We start from the raw sequence: 17,244 nt of genomic DNA, 5'->3' as shown, positions 1-17,244 counted from the left end.
TTGGATTTTTAGAGTTGTTTATGATTTATTAAAATTTGGTAAAGTTTTGGTCTTTTATTAAATGTAAAAAGACCAAAATACCCCCCTGGACCCATATTGGGCCCAGCCCAATAACTTAGGCCCATGGGACAGCCCACTAAGGCTTGCCCCATAGCGGCTTGGTGGAGCCGAACGGCCCACCGCACTCTCACTCACTCGGCCCTCTCACTCGCTCGACCTAACCCTAATCTCTCTCGCGACGCCACGACGATGGCGTCGCCGCCATGGCCGCCGCCTCGCTCCGGCCATCGCCGTGTTTCCCCGACCTCGCCACCTACCCGATCCGGACCGCCGCGAGACGATCTATCGATCCGTCCGCGTGGTTTCCTCGATTGCTTCCTCTCCCGGCGAATCGCCTCCTCTGCGGATCTCGTGGAGAATCGCCTTGGGCGGCCGGGTGATCTCCGACGAGCTCTCGCCCTCGCCGTCGACGTGTGCGCCTCCGAGACCGACCTAGCGCGGGTGCCGCTTGCGATACCTGTGCCGTCGTCTCCGTGTCGTGCTGCTCGTGGTGGTGTTCGTCGGCGTAACGCCGGCGCCTTCCCTGGCTTTGCAGCTGCTATGGCCGCGCGAGCACTGCCTCGCCATGCCATAGCCTCTGCCACCAGGCGCATGTAAGTGATCCTCTCCATCTCCTTCTCCTCTCCATGCCTGTGCGCCTCTCAAGCTAATGTGCTTCTTCTTCCTTCTGTTCTCATCGCTCCCTGGTGATCCTGTGATCACACGAGCCTTGCACTTGTTGCCTAAGCTGCCTGTACTTCCATTTTACGTAAGCTATGACCAAGTCACCGGTTTCAGTACGGCCAATGTTGCCTTGCTTGCTCGTACATGCCATTTGTTGCTTGCCTACTCGCTCTTAGCATGCTCCGGTCTTGCTATGCTATCCTGTAATTGCTTATGTGCTTGCTATGCTTATCGGCAATCTACACTTGCTTGTTTAGGTGTACTCGTCGTGCATCGGTGACACTTGTGAGTGCCGGTGGTGACCGTGATATGCTTCGAGTGCTTCCTCTGCAAGCCAATGATCCATTGGATCATTCCTTGCTTGTTGGCTAACTTTCCTGTGTAGCTTGGCTTGCTATAATTGACCTATTTGATAAATTGATTATCAGTGATAGCTTACTGGCTAATACTGTGGCTAAATGATTTAATTATCTTTGTGATGTTGATGCTCAAGCATCACTGTGCTGTTGCTTACTTGTGCTGTTGCTTAATAGCATGTTAATGTCAGTGCTAAGCATGGATCTGTGATAAATTCATGCTTGTATTAATTAAATTATGATGAACTGCTTATGCAGTGATGATTTAAATGACTTGCTTGTATATGATTTTGCTGTTCATGATTCTTTTACAAGCAATTAAAGTCTGAATCCATTTCTGGATAGTGATGTGATCTATTTGGCTTTCTCTTAATTGGTGCTAAGTGTGATGTGACCTCAGTAGCCTTGCTACCGATCGGTTGCTCACATGGTTGGTTGGATCTTGTTGGCTACTCATCTTTGCTTGCATATTTGGGAATCATATTAAGTATGAATGCCAATATGCTTGCACTGTGAAGAAATCTAGGGTTTCGATGGTTGCATGCTTAGGATTTGCTTTGTGTAGTCTTGGTTGCTAATCTTTGCTATCTACTGGTGCTATCCGTGCATGTGATCTAGCTAGTGTGTGCATCCGTGCATGATTTCTAGCTTCTGTGCACATGATCCGTATCCGGATGGTTTCTATCTTAGTAGCTTTTGATCAGCGAGTAATCCTTGGTGAAAACCAAGTGATGATCTACCCATATGAGCATCTGCTCATCCCATGCTTAGTTCATGCATATGATGGATCAGATCCCTTGGATCTTTTCCAGGAACTAGGTATACCTTGTTCCAGCTCCTAGAAAGAAATGTTTTGTTGATGCAGACTTGTGGTTTGTGTCACAGCCCTTCACCTCCAGATCTTGGATGATCTTCTCATGTCACCATGATCTCTGGTGGTTTGAGTGGTTGTGTGTGTTGGTTCTGTTCTTGCTCAAGAACTGGATGAACTGAGCTTGTTCTTGCTTCACCCTTACCTGGTGAATCTTATCTGGTCGACTGGTTATGATTTTCTAGGGTTTGTGTCCCTTTTATATGAACCCTACTTCTATCCTTGCATTGACACACAAGCCTGCCTTGCTTGGTGACTAAGCTGATGCATTGCCTTGCTGTGGCTTGCCCAGCACCATCTCTCATATGCTGAAACATGAGCCCACTGTAGCTGCTCAGTTTTGGTCTGCCTGATCCTATCTTGTGCTTGTCCGGGTTTTGGACAAGCACAAGTGTGCAGTGACAATGTTCACTGACCCAACTGAATTTCTGTGATGTTTTTCACTCTGTCCAAACTGAATTTCTAACACTTAGTATCATGTCTAGCACTTGTGATTTGTTTTGCAGGTTTTGAAGTTGAATATGACCAGAAGATGTTCTTCAAGCATTTAGTCTAGGTTTTAGTTTAGGAAAATCTTGTAATTCTCTTTTTTCATTTCTGTTATTATTGTACATCAATTCTTGTATCAAGAATATTGTAAAGACTATGTATTCTGTGTTGTGATATCAATAAAGCCCAAGTTTTTGTGTATGAACTTTTGCTTTATGAAATATTTATATTCTGGAATAAATATTGTATTTATTATTCACTTTGAACTTCAAAGTTGTTTGAATTCATAAGTTGTGTTTTAAATTATGAATTCTACTTTTATATTGTTCAATGCTTATTGTTAAATGTATTAACACTTGTCAAATGAAATCAATTCCCCAAATCAACAAGATACAAAAGAGATCATGTCGAAATTATTCTAACTCACATTGCCTAACCCTAAGTGCAAAATGAGAGAGAACCTCGATCCCTCTTAGGTTTAGTTGCAATAAGGCGCGAAAATTTCCCCCGTTTTGCAATGAAATGCACATCCCATTTCTAAATCTACCCTTCGTTGTTCCTATGTTCTGGGTTATTACAAGGCCCGACATACTTGCTGCCTAAACCTCGCGTAAGATCAGCGGGATCGATGTATGGGTTTCCCAAATCATCGAAAGCCTATGATGTTTCGTCCTCTTGACGACTTTGCTCACCAATCACGCAGATTTGATGGTATGTTGCCATTGTACGTTCATCTTCGGGGTCGGTGACACCGTCGTAACGATCGGCGAAGACCTCCCGAATAAGGGTAGATTTGTCGATGAAGCTGAAGCTGTCGACGCTTTCCGAGTCGCTGTCCAGATCGGAGTCCGTGAACGACCCGAAAGACATCCCGCCAAATAGATTGGCGAGATCTCCACCGGCGGTAGGCTTGATGCTGCTTGTCAACGAAATTTCTCCGTCGCTCGACTTGGTTGATGATGACGATCCCGAGAAATCGGAACCAACCGCTAACATTCCCGAACAGATCGGTGCCGCTAAACGATGTGATCCTTCTCTCCCGACGCAAAAGTAGAAGCTCCCGAACTCCATCTCCATTGGCTCTTCCAGATAGGCATATGCATCCAAACGGGCGGGAGGGTGAGGAACAAAATCAACGAGACCAGTTTTGATCTGTTTACCTCCGTCCATCGCATTGCTTGCCACCGAAGATGTCGACGATGTTGAACGTGCCATCGAGATCAGCTCCTTGTTGCCTCTAATCCCCACAGACGCCGCCAATTGACAAGGTATTAACTTGTCAATGCCTACAAGTTGTAGACTAGGGTTTCGTGGAAAGTAGAGGGCAAGTAGATCTCGAAGGTTTTAGCCGAAAAGGTGCTCGACTGCTAGAAAACTAGGGTTGTGTTGACAATGAAATCGATCCTTTCTTTCTCCCTCGACTCCTCCTTATATAGGAGGCGGAGCCGAGGGTTTCGGCATGCACAAGTTACAAACATCGGGAGACTCTTTGAGTTCGTCCCGTATAGTTACAAGTCTTTATTCCTAATACAACTCTATATTCCATATTGACACCTTATTGGGCTTCCGGGCTTTGTATTCTTCGAGTCATGGGCCTTCAGTAAACCCCGGGTACCATCTTCGGCAGGCCCATTGGGGATGCCTATGTCAATTGGTGGGTTGAAGGGGTGAAAACCACTATGAAGTGGCCTCCACTATTGTCCATCTTCTTCCTGACCAAGATGTTTGAACTCATCAAGAGCAGCGTCAGGATAGAAAAGGGGTTCAAGTAGGTGAACTTGACCATGTTACCAAGGTCTTTGACTACTGCCTGCAGGTGGTGTCCTCACATCAGGTGTACAACCACCTACGTAAGTGGAGAGGAAGGTGGATTAAGATCTCGAAGCCAGGAGACCTTAGCGGTGACGGGTGGCATGAGGACACTCACAACATTCTCCTGGAGGAAGGGCGCTACATAGACCATGTATCGGTGCTATCCTGATCTAGATCATAACCTGTGACAATTTCTTTCTTTTCTACCCTGTCACAACTTACATATTGTCTTCATATATCCCCTATCTTAGCCTCACCCCATGGACGGCGAGTACCTGAACAAGCCAATTAGCAACTACACCCAATGCAATATAGATATTCTCGCCATGGGCTCTAGTGATCCTCTAGGTGCTCCTTGCCCTAAGTACGTTGACACGCAAAGAGTCTAACACTGTGTTGTTGATGACGACTATCAAAAGACTCCTTCTCCTGGTATTGGTACTAGTGATGCTCCTGGTTGTGGTGGTACTGCTATAGGATCTGCTCTTGGTCCTGCTGATGGTGCCAAGAAGAGGAAGAGGTCGGTCTTGGGAGAGGAGGACGGCGCCCACATATCCTTCATGACTGAGGTCGTGAAAGCTGCGGCAGTCGCCATCACCAATGCTTCACCTCCAGATGTGCACCCTGCCCTCTACCCTCATGTGAGTCATGGATGCACGTGGGTTCAGTCCATGGGCTCTCATTGATGAGGACATCCCATCTATTGATACAACCGTTGTACCTACAGCCACACAAATACAAGGACCAATCACTCGAACTCGTGCCAAACAACTTAACTATCAGGTACTTTCGTTTCTTGGAACTATTCCTCACATACATGAGAATATGATGCCGCCTAAATCAGATATGTTTGTTACTCTTAGGAATGATGGACCAAGCATGGATGAGGAGCACAAGCATTGGAGCATGATCACACATGGAGAAGATGGCAGCAAGCATTTGAGGATTTGAAGATGACGCTGCAAGTGGAGATTTCAGAACTTTGAAGCCACCATAAGAAGAGATGAAGACATGGACGAAATATAGAGTTTTCCACTTCATAATTTCGTCCATAGCATAATATGGTGCTGCGTCACCTTTAGTTTTGGGTCAGGCCCATGTCATTTTCTGCAGAATTAAGTCAGCCACTTTTTAGAGTCCGTATTGAAGGGGGAAAGGCCTTCTAGGGTTTGGTTCGGCCACCATACGTATGGTTGGCCGAAACCCCACCTTTTCCTCCTTTAAATGCCCCCATGGCCGTCACGTTTAGACTCGGATTTTGATTAGACTAAAAGTTAGCCATTGCTGCAACTCTCGTGTACTTCTTTTGAGGCCAACGCCCAGAACAAGACCGACTATTCGGAATCCCACCTTATTCAATAAAGCTTTCATCTTTCATCCACAATATTCTGATTGCATCATTAGTTCTTACTTGTTCTCAATTTCAGGTAGGAATTAAGACCCTTGCTGGTCAGGCTAATCGTGCATCCGCAAGATCAGTAACTCCCGGAGATTGTCCTAGCGATTGCATTGGCGCACGAGCTTTGCACGTGTAGTCGGATCATCAAGCACGAACTCCACCAACAAATCGATCTATCTTCATCTCATCGAAAGATCGGACACCTTTTCCCTATCACTCATGGTGGCTTTGATCCACCTCTTCGACAAAGAGGGCTCATGGAAATGGCTTTTTCCAGATGGCAGAAGACCACAAGTTACTCTGGTCGAGGACCTTCCTTTATAGGCACTACTACGTGTGGTGCTCGATCCTTTTCTTTGTGTTGGTGGTGGTACATGCATGATGATGATGATGTTTGTATATTTTCAAGTAGCTAGGATTTGATGAAAACATTTGCCAAGACATATGCATATTTTGTGAATATAGGTATACTATCCCCTCACATGATGTTGAAGTTGTGGTAGTAGGATTTACATCCTAGTTTGATGTGGTGGTAGGATGACACCATAATAACTGGCATGATCATTAATACAATCACACTAGCTGATAGATTGAACTAGTGATGTTTTTGCCTATATGATCATACATGCTTCTGCTTTGAGCTTTATTTTCCAAAGTCCGTACCTTATGTTTCACATGCTCTATCTTGTTAGAAATACAAGTGTACGTGGTGTTCTACGACGAAGTTCCAGAAGTGTATAGTTCATGGGAGGATGATGGCGTGTAACTCACACGTTCGTTGGGAACCCCAAGAGGAAGGTATGATGCGCACAGCAGCAAGTTTTCCCTGAGAAAGAAACCAAGGTTTATCGAACCAGGAGGAGCCAAGAAGCACGTTGAAGGTTGATGGCGGCGGGATGTAGTGCGGCGCAACACCGGAGATTCCGGCGCCAACGTGGAACCCGCACAACACAACCAAAGTACTTTGCCCCAACGAAACAAGTGAGGTTGTCAATCTCACCGGCTTGCTGTAACAAAGGATTAACCGTATTGTGTGGAAGATGATTGTTTGCAGAGAAAACAGTAAAAACAAGTATTGCAAGCAGATTTGTATTTCCAGTATAAAAGAATGGACCGGGGTCCACAGTTCACTAGAGGTGTCTCTCCCATAAGATAAAAGCATGTTGGGTGAACAAATTACAGTCGGGAAATTGACAAATAGAGAGGGCATAACAATGCACATACATGTCATGATAAGTACAAGTGAGATTTAATTGGGCATTACGACAAAGTACATAGACCGCCATCCAACCGCATCTATGCCTAAAAAGTCCACCTTCAGGTTATCATCCGAACCCTTCCGGTATTAAGTTGTAAAACAACGGACAATTGCATTAAGTATGGTGCGTAATGTAATCAACAACTACATCCTTAGACATAGCATCAATGTTTTATCCCTAGTGGCAACAAGACTCCACAACCTTAGAACTTTCCGTCACCGTCCCGGATATCAATGGAGGCATGAACCCACTATCGAGCATAAATACTCCCTCTTGGAGTTAAGAGCAAAAACTTGGCCAGAGCCTCTACTAATAACGGAGAGCATGCAAGATCATAAACAACACATAGGTAATAACTTGATAATTAACATAACATGGTATTCTCTATCCATCGGATCCCGACAAACACAACATATGGCATTACGGATAGATGATCTTGATCATGTTAGGCAGCTCACAAGATCCAACAATGAAGCACAATGAGGAGAAGACAACCATCTAGCTACTGCTATGGACCCATAGTCCAGGGGTGAACTACTCACTCATCACTCCGGAGGCGACCATGGCGGTGAAGAGTCCTCCGGGAGATGAATCCCCTCTCCGGCAGGGTGCCGGAGGAGATCTCCAGAATCCCCCGAGATGGGATTGGCGGCGGCGTCTCTGGAAGGTTTTCCGTATCGTGCCTCTCGGAACTGGGGGTTTCGCGACGGAGGCTTTAAGTAGGCGGAAGGGCAACGCGGGGGGCCACACGAGGGCCCCACACCATAGGTCGGCGCGGCCGGGGCTCGGGCCGCGCCGCCCTATGGTGGCGGCGCCTCGTGGCCCCACTTCGACTCCTCTTCGGTCTTCTCGGAAGCTTCGTGGCAAAATAGGACCCCGAGCGTTGATTTCGTCCAATTCCGAGAATATTTCGTTACTAGGATTTGTGAAACCAAAAACAGCAGAAAACAAAGAATCGGCTCTTCGGCATCTTGTTAATAGGTTAGTTCCGGAAAATGCACGAATATGACATAAAGTGTGCATAAAACATGTAGATATCATCAATAATGTAGCATGGAACATAAGAAATTATCGATACGTCGGAGACGTATCAGCATCCCCAAGCTTAGTTCTCGCTCGTCCCGAGCAGGTAAAACGATAACAAAGATAATTTCGAAGTGACATGCCATCATAACCTTGATCATACTATTTGTAAACATATGTAATGAATGCAGCGATCAAAACAATGGTAATGACATGAGTAAACAAGTGAATCATAAAGCAAAGACTGTTCATGAATAGTACTTCGAGACAAGCATCAATAAGTCTTGCATAAGAGTTAACTCATAAAGCAATAAATCAAAGTAAAGGTATTGAAGCAACACAAAGGAAGATTAAGTTTCAGCGGTTGCTTTCAACTTGTAACATGTATATCTCATGGATAATTGTCAACATAGAGTAATATAACAAGTGCAATATGCAAGTATGTAGGAATCAATGCACAGTTCACACAAGTGTTTGCTTCTTGAGGTGGAGAGAGATAGGTGAACTGACTCAACATAAAAGTAAAAAAGAATGGTCCTTCAAATAGGAAAGCATCGATTGCTATATTTGTGCTAGAGCTTTGATTTTGAAAACATGAAACAATTTTGTCAACGGTAGTAATAAAGCATATGAGTTATGAAAATTATATCTTACAAGTTGCAAGCCTCATGCATAGTATACTAATAGTGCCCGCACCTTGTCCTAATTAGCTTGGACTACCGGATCATTGCAATACACATGTTTTAACCAAGTGTCACAATGGGGTACCTCCATGCCGCCTCGCACAAAGGTCTAAGGAGAAAGCTCGCATTTTGGATTTCTCGCTTTTGATTATTCTCAACTTAGACATCCATACCGGGACAACATGGACAACAGATAATGGACTCCTCTTTAATGCATAAGCATGTGGCAACAATTATTATTCTCATATGAGATTGAGGATATATGTCCAAAACTGAAACTTCCACCATGAATCATGGCTTTAGTTAGCGGCCCAATGTTCTTCTCTAACAATATGCATGCTCCAACCATTAAGGTGGTAGATCTCTCTTACTTCGTACAAGACGGACATGCATAGCAACTCACATGATATTCAACAAAGAATAGTTGATGGCGTCCCCGTAAACATGGTTATCGCACAACAAGCAACTTAATAAGAGATAAAGTGCATAAGTACATATTCAATACCACAATAGTTTTTAAGCTATTTGTCCCATGAGCTATATATTGCAAAGGTGAATGATGGAATTTTAAAGGTAGCACTCAAGCAATTTACTTTGGAATGGCGGATAAATACCATGTAGTAGGTAGGTATGGTGGACACAAATGGCATAGTGGTTGGCTCAAGGATTTTGGATGCATGAGAAGTATTCCCTCTCGATACAAGGTTTAGGCTAGCAAGGTTATTTGAAACAAACACAAGGATGAACGGTGCAGCAAAACTCACATAAAAGACATATTGTAAACATTATAAGACTCTACACCGTCTTCCTTGTTGTTCAAAACTCAATACTAGATATTATCTAGACTCTAGAGAAACCAAATATGCAAACCAAATTATCAAGCTCTAAGTGTTTCTTCATTAATGGGTGCAAAGTATATGATGCAAGAGCTTAAACATGAGCACAACAATTGCCAAGCATCAAATTATCCAAGACATTTTAGAATTACTACATGTAGCATTTTCCAATTCCAACCATATAACAATTTAACGAAGAAGAAACTTCGCCATGAATACTATGAGTAGAGCCTAAGGACATACTTGTCCATATGCTACAGCGGAGCGTGTCTCTCTCCCATACAGTGAATTCTAGGATCCATTTTATTCAAACAAAACAAAAGCAAAAACAAACCGACGCTCCAAGCAAAGTACATAAGATGTGACGGAATAAAAATATAGTTTCAGGGGAGGAACCGGATAATGTTGTCGATGAAGAAGGGGATGCCTTGGGCATCCCCAAGCTTAGACGCTTGAGTCTTCTTAGAATATGCAGGGGTGAACCACCGGGGCATCCCCAAACTTAGAGCTTTCACTCTCCTTGATCATATTGTATCATACTCCTCTCTTGATCCTTGAAAACTTCCTCCACACCAAACTCGAAACAACTCATTAGAGGGTTAGTGCACAATAAAAATTAACATGTTCAGAGGTGACACAATCATTCTTAACACTTCTGGACATTGCATAAAGCTACTGGACATTAATTGATCAAAGAAATTCATCCAACATAGCAAAAGAGGCAATGCAAAATAAAAGGCAGAATCTGTCAAAACAGAACAGTCTGTAAAGATGGATTTTATTAAGGCACCAGACTTGCTCAAATGAAAATGCCCAAATTGAATGAAAGTTGCGTACATATCTGAGGATCACTCACGTAAATTTGCTTAATTTTCTGAGTTACCTACAGAGAATTAGACCCAGATTCGTGACAGCAAAGAAATCTGTTTCGTGCAGTAATCCAAATCTAGTATTTACTTTACTATCAAAGACTTTACTTGGCACAACAAAACATAAAACTAAGATAAGGAGAGGTTGCTACAGTAGTAAACAACTTCCAAGACTCAAATATAAAACAAAAATACTGTAGTAAAAACATGGGTTGTCTCCCATAAGCGCTTTTCTTTAACGCCTTTCGCCTAACGCGTAAAAGTGTATATCAAGTATTATCAAGAGATGAAGCATCAACATCATAATTTGTTCTAATAATAGAATCATAAGGTAACTTCATTCTGTTTCTAGGGAAGTGTTCCATACCTTTCTTGAGAGGAAATTGATATTTAATATTACCTTCCTTCATATCAATAGTAGCACCAACGGTTCGAAGAAAAGGTCTTCCCAATATAATGGGGCAAGATGCATTGCATTCAATATCCAAGACAACAAAATCAACGGGGACAAGGTTATTGTTAACCATAATATGAACATTATCAACTTTCCCCAAAGGTTTCTTTTTAGCATTATCAACGAGATTAACATCCGGATAACAGTTTTTCAATGGTGGCAAGTCAAGCATATCATAGACTTTCTTAGGCATAACAGAAATACTTGCACCAAGATCACATAAAGCATTACAATCAAAATCTTTGACCCTCATTTTAATGATGGGCTCCCAACCATCCTCTAGCTTTCTAGGAATAGAATTTTCAAGTTTTAGTTTCTCTTCTCTAGCTTTTATGAGAGCATTTGTAATATGTTTTGTGAAAGCCAAGTTTACAAGCGCTAGCATTAGGACTTTTAGCAAGTTTTTGTAAGAACTTTATAACTTCAGAGATGTGGAAATCATCAAAATCTAAATCATTACAATCTAAAGCAATGGGATTATCATCCCCAAGGTTGGAAAAAATTTCAGCAGCTTTATCACGAGCAGCTTCAACAGCTTTAGCAGCTTCGGGTAATTTTGCGCGCTTTGCACTAGGAGTAGAAACATTGCCAACACCAATTATTTTACCATTAATAGTAGGAGGTGCAGCAACATGTGAATCATTAGCATTGCTAGTGGTGGTAATAGTCCAAACTTTAGCTACATTTTTCTCTTTAGCTAGTTTTTCATTTTCTTCTCTATCCCACCTAGCACGCAGTTCAGCCATTAATCTTATATTCTCATTAATTCTAACTTGGATGGCATTTGCTGTAGTAACAATTTTATTTTCAATATCCCTATTAGGCATAACTTTCGATTTCAAAAGATCAACATCGGAGGCAAGACTATCAACCTTAGAAGCAAGAATATCAATTTTATTGAGCTTTTCCTCAACAGTATTTGTTAAAGGCAGTTTGTGTACTAATAAATTCTTTAAGCATAGCTTCAAGTCCAGGGGGTGTATTCCTATTATTGTTGTAAGAATTCCCATAAGAATTAGCATAACCGTTACCATTATTATAAGGATATGGCCTATAGTTATTACTAGAATTGTTCCGATAAGCATTGTTGTTGAAATTATTATTTTTAATGAAGTTTACATCAACATGTTCTTCTTGGGCAACCAATGAAGCTAACGGAACATTATTAGGATCAACATTAGTCCTATCATTCACAAGCATAGACATAATAGCATCAATCTTATCATTCAAGGAAGAGGATTCTTCAACATAATTTACCTTCTTACCTTGTGGAGCTCTTTCCGTGTGCCATTCAGAGTAATTAATCATCATATCATCAAGAAGCTTTGTAGCCGCCCCAAGAGTGATGGACATAAAGGTACCTCCAGCAGCTGAATCCAATAAATTCCGCGAAGAAAAATTTAGTCCCGCATAGAAGGTTTGGATGATCATCCAAGTAGTCACTCCATGGGTTGGGCAATTTTTAACCAAAGATTTCATTCTTTCCCAAGCTTGAGCAACATGTTCATTATCCAATTGTTTAAAATTCATTATGCTACTCCTCAAAGATATAATTTTAGCAGGGGGATAATATCTACCAATAAAAGCATCCTTGCATTTAGTCCAGGAATCAATACTATTCTTAGGCAGAGATAGCAACCAATCTTTAGCTCTTCCTCTTAATGAGAAAGGAAACAATTTTAATTTTATAATGTCACCATCTACATCTTTATACTTTTGCATTTCACACAATTCAACAAAATTATTAAGATGGGCAGCAGCATCATCGGAACTAACACTAGAAAATTGCTCTCGCATAACAAGATTCAGTAAAGCAGGTTTAATTTCAAAGAATTCCGCTGTAGTAGCAGGTGGAGCAATAGGTGTGCATAAGAAATCATTATTATTTGTGGTTGTGAAGTCACACAACTTAGTGTTTTCAGGGGTAGCCATTTTAGCAGTAGTAAGTAAAACAAACTAGATAAAGTAAATGCAAGTAACTAATTTTTTTGCGTTTTTGATATAGCAAACAAGATAGTAAATAAAGTAAAGCTAGCAACTAATTTTTTGTGTTTTGATATAAGTGCAGCAAACAAAGTAGTAAATAAAATAAAGCAAGACAAAAACAAAGTAAAGAGATTGGGAAGTGGAGACTCCCCTTGCAGCGTGTCTTGATCTCCCCGGCAACGGCGCCATAAAAAGAGCTTGATGGCGTGTAACTCACACGTTCGTTGGGAACCCCAAGAGGAAGGTATGATGCGCACAACAGCAAGTTTTCCCTCGTAAAGAAACCAAGGTTTATCGAACCAGGAGGAGCAAAGAAGCACGTTGAAGGTTGATGGCGGCGGGATGTAGTGCGGCGCAACACCAGAGATTCCGGCGCCAACGTGGAACCTACACAACACAACCAAAGTACTTTGCCCCAACGAAACAAAGTGAGGTTGTCAATCTCACCGGCTTGCCGTAACAAAGGATTAACCGTATTGTGTGGAAGATGATTGTTTGCAGAGAAAACGAGTAAAAACAAGTATTGCAGCAGATTTGTATTTCAGTATAAAAGAATGGACCGGGGTCCACAGTTCACTAGAGGTGTCTCTCCCATAAGATAAAAGCATGTTGGGTGAACAAATTACAGTCGGGCAATTGACAAATAGAGAGGGCATAACAATGCACATACATGTCATGATAAGTACAAGTGAGATTTAATTGGGCATTACGACAAAGTACATAGACCGCCATCCAACCGCATCTATGCCTAAAAAGTCCACCTTCAGAGTTATCATCCGAACCCCTTCCAAGTATTAAGTTGTAAAACAACATACAATTGCATTAAGTATGGTGCGTAATGTAATCAACAACTACATCCTTAGACATAGCATCAATGTTTTATCCCTAGTGGCAACAAGCACTCCACAACCTTAGAACTTTCCGTCACCGTCCCGAGATATCAATGGAGGCATGAACCCACTATCGAGCATAAATACTCCCTCTTGGAGTTAAGAGCAAAAACTTGGCCAGAGCCTCTACTAATAACGGAGAGCATGCAAGATCATAAACAACACATAGGTAATAACTTGATAATTAACATAACATGGTATTCTCTATCCATCGGATCCCGACAAACACAACATATAGCATTACGGATAGATGATCTTGATCATGTTAGGCAGCTCACAAGATCCAACAATGAAGCACAATGAGGAGAAGACAACCATCTAGCTACCGCTATGGACCCATAGTCCAGGGGTGAACTACTCACTCATCACTCCGGAGGCGACCATGGCGGTGAAGAGTCCTCCGGGAGATGAATCCCCTCTCCGGCAGGGTGCCGGAGGAGATCTCCGGAATCCCCCGAGATGGGATTGGCGGCGGCGGCGTCTCCGGAAGGTTTTCCGTATCGTGGCTCTCGGTACCGGGGTTTCGCGACGGAGGCTTTAAGTAGGCGGAAGGGCAACGCGGGGGCCACACAAGGGCCCCACACCATAGGTCGGCGCGGCCGGGGCCCGGGCCGCGCCGCCCTATGGTGGCGGCGCCTCGTGGCCCCACTTCGACTCCTCTTCGGTCTTCCGGAAGCTTCGTGGCAAAATAGGACCCCGGGCGTTGATTTCGTCCAATTCCGAGAATATTTCGTTACTAGGATTTCTGAAACCAAAAACAGCGAAAACAACGAATCGGCTCTTCGGCATCTTGTTAATAGGTTAGTTCCAGAAAATGCACGAATATGACATAAAGTGTGCATAAAACATGTAGATATCATCAATAATGTAGCATGGAACATAAGAAATTATCGATACGTCGGAGACGTATCAGAGGACGTCGACCCACATGTGACACGATGTTGCTAGAAGAACCTCCATAAAGGGTATAAGACTAGAGAGGAGTCGGAACAAGCTTACTCTGAGTTCTTAGCGAGATAACTTGTCTATGATGTAGATTCCAATATCGCAGTTCATGACGCTCCAAAGATTGTAGGCGATGGCGCTCCGAAGATCGTAGGTAGTAGACTCAAGGACTACATCATCATCGTCCTTTTGTGATCTGGACCATATACTTCCGCCACGACCATATACTCCATCATATCCATCTGCCATATACCCTGTTTCCTACCGCGACACAGATTCGTGTTGTTTCTCTGCCGCGCCAGAGTCCGAGTAGAATTAGGTTTTATTGTTTTTCCTCCTTAGCTGTTGCCTTCTAATTTCATCCGTGCTGTAGAAAAAATTTCCGTGAGATAAGTTTCGGGCGCCGGTAAAGAATTGTGAAGGAGAGCAAAAAAGAAAAAAAAGTCTAGGAACGCCTCCGAAAAAAAATTCTGGCTACATTAGTTTTTCACCTTGGCGATCACTTTTCGCCACTGGCCGTTATAGCGACATTTTTTTGGCGCCTGCGCGCTTTCCGGAGCACTCCCGAAAATTTCGACAAATTTTTTTTCTGAGGCTATACTGTTTTTAGACCTCGGGGATCAGTTTGAGACACTTGCCATCATAGTGATTTTTCGCATCTCGGTTCTCCACATCATCGCCACCTCATCGCTGCTAGTTACTTGTGTGCCGCGTCGTGACCTTGTTAGTGTTCTAGGCTCGCGTCTCTAGTACGGTCTAGCCTAGGACCATCACAGTACCGTTGTTGAACATACTTTCAATATTGCATTGCTGTTTTGACAATTGATGTTTTGCAATCATATTAGCCTTCCTACAACTCTACATATTGTCTCCACGTGCACTGTGTCGACACCTGGTAATCGCTTTGGCCATCTTTGGAGACGCTGATCCTTGTTGGTTGCCGTATCACCTTCCTCCTGTTTGGTAAGAACTTGTAAGAGCTTTGTTATTTTGCTTGACGAATTGCGCGTGAACCACCATATTCTATAGTTTGTAGGCATATACATTTGTGCTTTCTGTGTACTAACCATGTCAGGGCCTACACCGGCCGCTGTTGACCCGGCCAAGATGACGAGTGAGGATTTGCATGCTCACCTCACCCACCTTTTGGGCGGGCATGCACGTGATGTCTATGCGTGCATTAGTGATGTGGACGCCAAACTCACCGACGCGTTGGACAAGCTGGATGGCCTCGAGACAGCTTTCAACTCCAAGCTCGACGCCAAGTTCCAGTAGCTCTTGACTCGGTTGCCGCCACCTCGCGACAACGTGCGACGACACGCGCGCCGCGTTCCTCGTGTGGATGTGCCTGCGGGTACCGCTCCTGCTGCAGCAGCCGCACATGACGCGCCTTCTGATGAAGGATACGAAGACTATGAAGGGGACGCAGATGAGCGGGTAGATGAGAACATAATGGACGGCGAGGAAGTCGAACAACCTGCACCGGGTCGTCCACGACAACTGAACCGCAACGCTCGCCCACCTCTACGCCCGGTACGTGATGATGATCATGTTGCTAAACTGAAACTGAATATTCCGCCATTTGAGGGTAGATATAATCCTAATGCATATCTTACATGGAAATTGGAAGTAGAACAACGCTTTGCATGTTTAAAATACGCTGATCACTTGTGTGTTAGTGCTGCTACTTGTGAGTTCAAAGATTTTGCTTCTATTTGGTGGTCTGAACATTGTAGAGCACATAATGCAAATATTCCTACTACTTGGGTTGGTTTAAAACTTGCTATATGTACTCGTTTTGTTCCGCCACATTATCAACGTGATTTCCTGAAAAAATTGTCTCGCTTAGAACAAGGAAAAAATTCTGTAGAAGACTATTATCAAGAATTGCAAACTGGCATGATTCGCTGTGATATTGTAGAGGATAATGAGGCTATGCTTGCGCGTTTCTTTGGTGGTTTGAATAAAGAGATTCAGCATATTTTAGATTATAAGGAGTACAACACTATTACTCGCTTGTTTCGTCTTGCTTGCAAAGCTGAGCGTGAAGTGCATGATCGTCAACCACCATGGAGAAGAGCTAATGTTTCTGCAGGTCGTACATCGTCGTGGTCTTCGCGACAATCAGCACCACCATCTCGTGGGGCTGCACAGCGCCTACTACCTCCAAGTACACCGCGCCTGCATCACGAGCACCACCGGCTGCTACTCCACCACCATCTGCTGGTCCTCCTCAGAGTTCATCTTCGATGGCCTCCACGGGGAAGACTCGCGACATTCAATGTCGCAAATGCTTGGGATTTGGACACATAGAGAGAGAATCCAGAACCAAGTGTGTGATGTTGGTGCGTGAAGATGGCGAATATGATTCTGCAAGTGACTTTGATGAAGATACATTGGCCCTTATTGCTGCACGTGATGGCGCCAATTCTGATTCTGAGAGAGAGATGGAGGTAATGGAAGCTGACACTGCTGATCAGTACAGGAGCTTAGTTGCACAGCGTGTGTTGAGCGTGCAATTGAGAAAATCTGAGCATGATCGACACCACAATATGTTTCAAACAAGAGGCGTTGTAAAAGAGCGAGCTATAAGGATCATCATTGAACGAGGGAGCTGCAATAATCTGGCTAGCGTTGACATGGTGGAGA

The sequence above is a fragment of the Lolium rigidum genome, chromosome 3 (assembly GCF_022539505.1).
Source record: "Lolium rigidum isolate FL_2022 chromosome 3, APGP_CSIRO_Lrig_0.1, whole genome shotgun sequence".
Lineage (NCBI taxonomy): Eukaryota > Viridiplantae > Streptophyta > Magnoliopsida > Poales > Poaceae > Lolium > Lolium rigidum.
This window is presented reverse-complemented; position numbering follows the sequence as displayed.